General features: G+C 55.1%; 1 protein-coding gene across 5 annotated transcripts in view; it reads right to left on the reverse strand.

The window, feature by feature from the left end:
• Nucleotides 1-7,191, reverse strand: part of VDR (vitamin D receptor) — a 29,970-nt gene extending 22,779 nt beyond the window's left edge. For 2 of the 5 annotated variants that reach the window (XM_032713592.1, XM_032713589.1), the window contains exons 1-3: nucleotides 7,111-7,177; nucleotides 5,816-5,881; nucleotides 3,279-3,345 (exon numbers count right to left, since the gene is read on the reverse strand). The gene's annotated coding sequence lies outside the window, so the exon portion shown is untranslated. Of the gene's footprint in view, nucleotides 1-3,278; nucleotides 3,346-5,815; nucleotides 5,882-7,110 lie in introns of all 5 variants that reach the window. The other 3 variants (XM_032713590.1, XM_032713593.1, XM_032713591.1) reach the window with 3 other exon arrangements.
• Nucleotides 7,192-8,366: the final 1,175 nt, after the last annotated feature.

The raw sequence follows: 8,366 nt of genomic DNA on the forward strand, positions 1-8,366 counted from the left end.
GGGCCCTTCTGAGGCTGCCGACCTGCTCCAGTGGCCTTTGACACAATAAACCCATTTATGAGGATTCCAGGTGATAGAGGGACAACATTCCCAGAAACAGAGCCCTGATGGCTTTGGCTGAGCCGTGCTGGAAGCAGATTGTGGGGAGATGTTTGCTGCAGGATGTCCAAGCTACTCCCAAACCCACCTCATCAAAGAGTCCCAATAATTTTTAAGTCCCTTGCATCTATTTGGCCGCTCCAGCTACAGCGTTTCCACTCAGTTATTTCTTAATTAGTTGTAAGACATTTTATTTATGAGGGTGGGGAAATCCTGACATGGGGAAAGTTGCAGTTGGAGCAGCAGGAAGAGATGGAGAGAGGTTGATTTGTGATGGATTAGTCACCCTAAACCAACACCACAGACACACAAGCCTTGACCAGCCCTTGTTGCAAGGCCTTGATAAAGCAGGAGGCTTCCCCACCAAGAGATTTCTCAGGAATTTGGCACTACAGCAGACAAGAAGTGGCATTGCAAGACTCTTGTTGAGGGGGAAAAAAAATCAGCTCCCAAAATCCGGCACGACAGGACTGGGATTCTCACCCCTGTGTTCCAGTGGGAAGTTACAGTACGAGCAGGGGAACTGCCAGATTTTGGGCAAGGCTGGACTCAAAAATCAGTGTATCCAGGACCCACTTCCACTGAAGAGACAGAGCAGGAGCCTCACAGTGGGATATTTCCAATTTAGGAGGGAAAAACCCCCCTGAGTCATGTCATCTCCAGGGTTATCCCAGAGCCAGGAGTATTTGCACGTGAACATTCCCAGGGACGAGATGAACTCCCAGCTCCTCAGACACAGTCCCTGCCTTGGGCACAAGCTCTGGGAGTTCAGCTCGGTGCAGTGACACCCTCTCATTCATTACTTGCATTAATTCCTTGCTTTCTGCCTCCCACCTTTCCCCCCAAGCTGGAGCCCAACAACACCTCCCTCCAGCCCAAGCCTTCCCAACCCATTCCAGTCTCCTTAAGAGCCACCAGCAGCGATTTTCCAGCAGATCTTTATCAGCTGATTAAAGGACAACTAGAAATGCAGCAGCCAGGGATTAACAGAGAGCCCCCGAGCCAGAAGGAGGGGAGGAAAAAAAAAGAGCAAGGAGAAAACCCAGAAGTCAGACCAAACCAAGAGGACATCCCTGTGTCACCCCTCACCAGGGAGGTGGAAGGTATAACAACCCCAGTGAGTGTTAAACCTTCCCATTATGGCTGGTTTTCCTTGAGGTTTTGGGGCAGAACCAGAGCCCTGTTGCTGCAGATCAGGGACCCCAGAGAAGGGCCAGAGTCCCCAGGCTGAGCCCTGCTGAGCCCCTGGGCTGCTCTCCCAGGGCAGGAGGGCAATTCCCTGTCCCAGGAGTGGGATGAGGAGGAGTTGGCTCCCAGGTCTCTGCTTCTCCCACCTGTCTGGACAAGCTGACAGGTAAATGGGGAGCTGGGCCCATGCAGGGCACGTGACAGCGAGGCAGAGCCGTGCCCTGCCCTGTTCCTTCCCTGGCAATTTTCCAGCTGCTTGAGGAAGCGAGTGGGTGAGCACAGGCTTTAAAGTTGTTCCTCTCTCCCAAGAAATTGCTGGGTAATTCTGCTCCTCTCCTCACCAGGGATGAGCTGGAGCAATCCCGCTCCAGCCCCGGAGCAGTCCCGCTCCAGCCCCGGAGCAATCCCGCTCCAGCCCCGGAGCAATCCCGCTCCAGCCCCGGAGCAATCCCGCTCCAGCCCCGGAGCAATCCCGCTCCAGCCCCGGAGCAATCCCGCTCCAGCCCCGGAGCAATCCCGCTCCAGCCCCGGAGCACACAGTGCTCAGCCTGGGCTGCAGGAAGACACAGAAAAGGTGTTTTCTGTGCTCTGACACAGGGCAGAGCAGAGGAGGCTGCAAAGCACCAGCCCTGAGCTGCTCACCCCTTCCTACCAATGGGTCTCGCATCACCCTTGGATTTGGGCACCCAAATCCCTCAGATCCCACCTCATCCTCTCCCATAAGTTCGCGCAGCCGCGGTCACACAGCCAGCCACAGACACTTTGTCATAAGGGCCTTCAGAGGTTTGAAATTCCACCACCTGTGACAGGTGAAATGAGCAGCAGGAAGCATTTCTGGCACCACAGGAGGCCCTGGGTGTGCAAGAGACCCCAGGTCTACCCTGAGAGTTCACAGTTCAAGCATCAAATGGGGCCAAAACATCAATTTTTGTGCCCTGTCCTTTACATGAAACAAGGAGGATGGTGCTAGAGGCCACCCTGGGCAGCAGCAGAACACAACCCCAGGTTTCTCCTCCTCTGTCCAACACTGACCAGGCCATGGAATTCCCTGAGTGTCCAAGCAGGCAGTGCAGAACCTCAGGAAGGGATGGACTCTCCTTGGAGCACAGGCAGAGGTGGGGACAGGAGCTGCCTGCACCACAGTGCCAGGAGAAAACAGGGAAGGAAAGCAACACACCAGGAAAACTGTGTTGAGGAGGGCTCTCCATCTCAGGGAAGAGCTCCCAAAGCAGAGATTTAAGCTCAGGACTGGGAACTGGGCAGCAACTTCACATTCAGCCTAAGCCGGAAACAACAACAACAACAACAATCTCTTTACTGGTGACAAATAACACTGAGCTGAACCAAACCTCCAGGCCAAGGGGGCACAAGGGGCACGTGGAAGGAGGCAGGCACTCCCCAGCTGGTGTTTCCCAGGGCAGCACGTGGCAGCCAGGACTCGCTGTCCCCTCTGGGGACGCCCAGGTGAGCTCAAGGACACGGCACGTTCCGCAGAACTAAGCAAGTCTAAATATAGACCCGACTGTAGCTTATCTGCCTCCCGAGCAGGAGCATTTCTGAGGAACCCTCCCTGTCAGCACCAGCCCTGGGGAGGGCACAGAAGGTTTAAGAGACCCCCCCCAGAGCCCCCGTCCCTCACCTGGTGGGCGGGGAACCCACCCGAGGTGGCACCTGGTGGGCGAGGAAACCGTCGCCCCCCTCCTTGCCTCGTGCTGGCCCATCGTGGGAGGCTTCTTGCCCAAGCAGGGAGGAGCAGTGGGAGCACTGAGGAAGCAGGAGCTGGCGTGTGGGGCAGCCTGGCATTGAGAAATCGGGGCAGCACCTCCACGGGAGCCGGGAGCGGGGCGGCATTCCCAGACGGGGTGAAAAGGCAACAGCACGGGAGAACACGGGCTCTGGTGTGGGAACCCTCGGGAAAACAGCAAAAACTCCTTGGGAGAAGGGGCAGAAAGGCACGAGGATTCAGTGATCAGCACGGGAGAGTCACTCACCGGCGTCCTGGTGACCCGGAGAGCTCAGGAGTCACGTCAGCAGGTCCTGGGCAGACACCATGGATTCCTGGCAATGAGGAAACGGCTTCAGATGGACAGATAAAGGTCCCAAGTACTGCTTTTCATCACTTTTACACCCCGTTTCCATGAATTAGAGGCAAAGCCTGGCTGGCACAAGGCGAGGTTTGTGCTGACACCGCCGTTAACCAGCACAGATAAGGGAGCTGTACCTGAGGAGCAGCTGAGTCAGCAGCTGGAGATGGAGCTGGAAGCTGGTCAGGGGCGCTGGGAACACCCTGTTGCCCCACGCCGAGCTCTCCTGCCCAGGGGAGGAGGCCCATTCCCCCCAGCCACGGCTTCTCTTTCCTCAGGTCACCCCTGAGAAGCTCCACTTTAAAGCCTCAGAGTCTTCACCTTCCCCATCCCCCTGGGCTTTTGCTCCCCTCACACCTTGCTTTAAACCATTCCCTCCACCAGCCCCGGCAGCACGAGCTGGGGCTGCCCCCCAGGCACCAGCACACGGCTCTTGTCCAAAAAAAAAAGGGAGTTTTCATGTTTAGATAGAAGAGCTCAGCTGGAAGGGACCTGTGACAAGGAGCTTCTCCAAGTCCGTTTCCAGCTGGGCCTCCAGTTGTCCCTCCAGAGCCAAAATACAACTCAAAAAGCCCAAACCAGAGGGATTCTCCCCACAGGGATTTACACATTATTTATACACAGAATGAACACATTAATTTACTAATTGATATTATTTTATATTATTCTGATGACCTTATATGAATTTAGTAATTATATTAATAAATCTATATTCATGTATTAATTTATATTATTTTATATTATTTTGATGACCTTATATTAATTTAGTAATTATACTAATAAATGTATATTCGTGTATTAATTATACTAATAATGTATTAATTATACTAATAAATATTTTATTAATTTATTAATCACATTAATAAATATATTATTTTATACACAGAACTAGCACATTAATTTATTCATTTATTTCTAGGAATGAATATTAATTTATTTTATATTAATAAATGAATGCATATAGATTGATTAATTAGATTGACAAATTTACAATAATTAATAAATAATTTTCTATCGACTTATTAATTATATTAATAAATACATTAATTTATACACAGAATTAACACCTTAATGCTCAGCAGTCGATTGTAGGCCAAAATATTCATTTTAAGCAGTGGCTCCATTCGCATTTCTCTCGTTTTTTGGGGAGGTGTGTGTGTCATATTTAATCCCAAGCTTTACAAAACTGCTGTGAGTCCACATCACTGCCTCTCCTCCCCAGCACGGGGGACGAGCACCCCATGTTTGCTCCCTCGGCACAAGCAGGTGAAGATGTGTCACCTTCCAGGTAAAGGGGGTCTGTCTGAGCAGGGATTTTCCCTCCATTCCAGCATTTCCTCTCCCCAAGCCCCAGAAAGTTTGGGCCGGGCTGGCTCTGCTTTGGCTCAGCCACAGGAGGTTAAAAATTACTGCTGAGGGCACCTCTGCCCACGGAGAGCGAGGGGCAGCACCTCCCCAGGGTTAGTTATTAAAGGGAGGAAGAGGTTGGATTATCCAGTTATTTTCTCTTAAGTGGGATGGGGGGGAAAGAACAAACACCCAACTGACCCGAGGCATATCCTTTGCCTGGTGAAAAACCTATTTTTTGGTGCCTTTGTCGTTCCCCAGCCCGCTGGGAGATCTCCTAAGCAATCTGTTCACCCCCTGGGAGACCCCAGGCAGACACTTCCTGCACCTGCCAGGCCTTCCTCTCTCCTCTTCCTCGTGTCCCTGGTGCCACAGGGGTGGCTGGCTGAGCCATGCTGTGCCAGCACAGAGCTGCCCAACCTCAGCCTGGCACTTTTTTCCCCCCCTGTCTCCCCACAGTTAAACCCACTTCCACAAGCACAACAAGAAGACCCGACTAAACTTGGTTTTAATCCCCCCCCCCCCCGGGTCTGGTTTAACTCTGTTTTAACATCTTCAGGGAAGGCAGAAGAGGTTTTATTCAAATGAGTAATTACAGCCTCGACTTCCTTCCCCCCCCCCCAGCAGGTTAAAAATTCCTCCCAACCATCACCGAGGCCCCTCAAGAGCCCAGAGCACCGTGGAGGAAGCACCGAGGAAGAGGAACAGGACACTGAGGTGTCTGTCTGTCTGTCTGTCTCCCCTGAGAGGAGACACACGTGTCCCCGACATGGCTGGTGCTCCTTTAACCCAGGGCTCGGAGGAAGATGAGTCACTGCCCAGGCTCTGTGGGAGGAGGACACGCCACAAAAACGCTGCTTCTCCTGAAAACCACTTTCTGAAGAAACTTTTACTGCTGAAGGGCTCAAATGAAAAAAAGGGGGGGTGGGAGGAGGAAACCGAGAGGAAGGAGCAGCTCAGCCCAGAAAACAGCCACTCTACCTGCCCTTCACCAGCCTCCCACAACTCCCCAAAGGTTGGGGGGCTCAGTCCTGACCCAGGGAAGGACCCCCAGGTCCTCATGTAGGAGCTTCAGGAAGACACCCTCCACCCCATACCTTTGTCTTCTTTGTGCTGGGAACTCACTGATCCAGGCAGTCCCACCTCCAACGGATGGAAAGTCACTGGGGAATTACAAACAGAGTGCAATTAGTGCCACTATGGGGTCTCAGCCCCCCCAGTCTGCCTCCAAAAACATTGAATTGGGAGGTTAATTTTAACATGCATCGAAAGCTGATCATTAATCGGGCACTTCTCTGAGTCAGAGAGCAGGTGAGGAACAGGCTGGAAACCCTAAGGCACCAGTTAACACCCCAACAGCACCCAGGGAATTCACAAGCTTCACAGCCCCCCAAAAAGGGGACACACAGGGAGGGGATGTGGGGAGGGGGACAGGAGTGGCTTCCCATGACGTGGTGAAGCTCAGGAAGGGGCTCAGAGGGGGAAATGGGGGTTCACACCAACATGAGGTGCGTGACTGGGTCCAGATCATCCCCATCCTCACCCCAACCCCAGAGGGAATCACCAGCCAGCACGGAAAGGGTAAAGCCAGCCAGAATTTAGGGGGGAAAGGACAGCACCCCCAACACACTCAACCCCCACCCCAGGGTACCCCAAATCTCCAGGGTGAACCCTCCTTTCTGGGCCCAGCAAAGGGTGGTCAGAGCTGAGCCCGGACAGCTCTATGGGGACCCCAAAACCAGGAGCCACCCCCGGAAGCCACAGAGAGGTTGAGAGGGACAGGGACACCCCCAACCCTCATGGGGACCCCCTTTTTGGCAGGGAAAGCCTTTAACAGCCCTGAGAGCCTCCAGCCGAGGGGAGGCAGTGGGCAGGAGGAGGTCTCACACGGGACCCCCGAGCCCCTGACATAGAGCACCGGGGGGGCTCAAACACACACAGGACCCCCAAAACCCGGCTGGGGAACAGCGGGAACCCCGCGCCCACAGGGGACCCCAAAACAGGGAGCACACGGAGCTCACCGGGGAGGCTCAACGTTCCTCCGGGACCCCCAAACCTCGGGGCAGCCCTGCGCACCCCCCGTACCCATCCCCCGGGACCCCCAAACCTCGGGGCAGCCCCGGGACTCTCCAACCGGGAGGGAGAAGGACAGCGGGACCCGGGAGTGCCCCGTGCCCGCGTCCCTTCGATCACGCGGGGGGGCACCCACGGTCCCCCTCACCCAGATCTCCCGGTCCCGGTGCCCCCCGCGCCCACCCAGGTCCCCCCGGTTCGAGCAGGAACAGCCGCCCCTCGTGTCCCGGTGACCGCCCGAGCCGCGGCCGCCGCCGAGACCGGGCACGGAGCGGGGGTTTGCCCCGGACCAGCTCTCCCGGTGCCCCCTCCCCGGTACCTTCGCTCCCGGCGCCGCCGCCCCCCCCCCACCTTCCCGGTGCCGCCTTTTGACGGGAACCGGCGGGTCTCGCCCCGCCCCCTCTGACCACGCCCCCGTCTGACCACGCCTCCCTCGGCCCCGCCCCGCCAATGCCAGCGCGGCACAGCCTCGGCCCCGCCCACCAGCACCATGTAGGGTTGGCGGCGGGCGCGGCCCCGCCCACGGGGGGCGTGGCCGGGGGTGTGGCGGGAGATCGCACGTGGCTCCCCCGGAGGGGCCGTTCCGGGTCCCCGGGGCCGTTCGGGGGGTCTGTGGGGAAGGATTGGAAGGTCTGAGGGGCACGAGGGGGGCTATGGGGGGTCTCCCCCATCCCAGGAATGCCCTGGCAAACCCACCCCTCCTGCCCGCTGGGCTGGGCCCCCTCCTCTCATTTTGGGGGGGCCCGACCCCTTGCCCTGCAGACCCTCCCTCTGACGGCAGCCTGGAGACAGCTCCTGAGTGTTCCCAGGGGTCCTGGCAGGTTCCTGGTGGTGTTCCATGGATTCCTGTGCCTAGTGCTTGGGAGGGGCTTTAGGATTTTATAGGATGAAAGGATCAATATTATTCACACAATTAATATTTGCTTGTTTTATTGTTCGAACCCAGAGTTTTCAGCACGGGCTCGTTATTCAGCTCTACTCATGGCACTATTTTTTCCCCCATAGGGTGTTCTATAGAGCCATTTTGTTTTCTTGTGTTTGTGCTTAGTTCCTCTCACCCTCCACTGTCCTCCCTGAAGACAAAGATTCAGGATAAATGCACACAACATCTCTTCATCTGTCTCCATAGGTGGAAGTACTGACTTTGATACCCCAACAAAAGACCCAGTTTGGATTCTGGTGTGAAAGTCTGGAACCCTGAGCAAAGGCGTCAGTCTCTGAATAAAAACCTGACTGTCTCTGGTTTTGGATCAACTTTTTGGGGTTTGCACGGTGAATGCTGTGACTGAAAATCCTTCCCTGTAGGTGCTGTGCTTGGGCTGTTGTCACCTTTGCTTAAGGCTAAGATACCAAATAGCTCAACACCCACATGGTTTGATAGTCTGATCGGAAGGTCTTGGTCCCATAAAAGGCTCTGGGAACATCTTTTTGCTGAGTGAATTTTTTTTTAAAGCAACTGTCAAAGCCCTCCAGCTGCTCCAAGCGGCCCTGCAGAGCCCAGGGCTTCACATCCCTGGGGACCAAGGACCCACAGGACACCTGGATCCGGCTGCTCCTGCAGGACCTGTCAGTGTT

The sequence above is a fragment of the Chiroxiphia lanceolata genome, chromosome 30, assembly GCF_009829145.1.
Source record: "Chiroxiphia lanceolata isolate bChiLan1 chromosome 30, bChiLan1.pri, whole genome shotgun sequence".
NCBI classification, from domain to species: domain Eukaryota; kingdom Metazoa; phylum Chordata; class Aves; order Passeriformes; family Pipridae; genus Chiroxiphia; species Chiroxiphia lanceolata.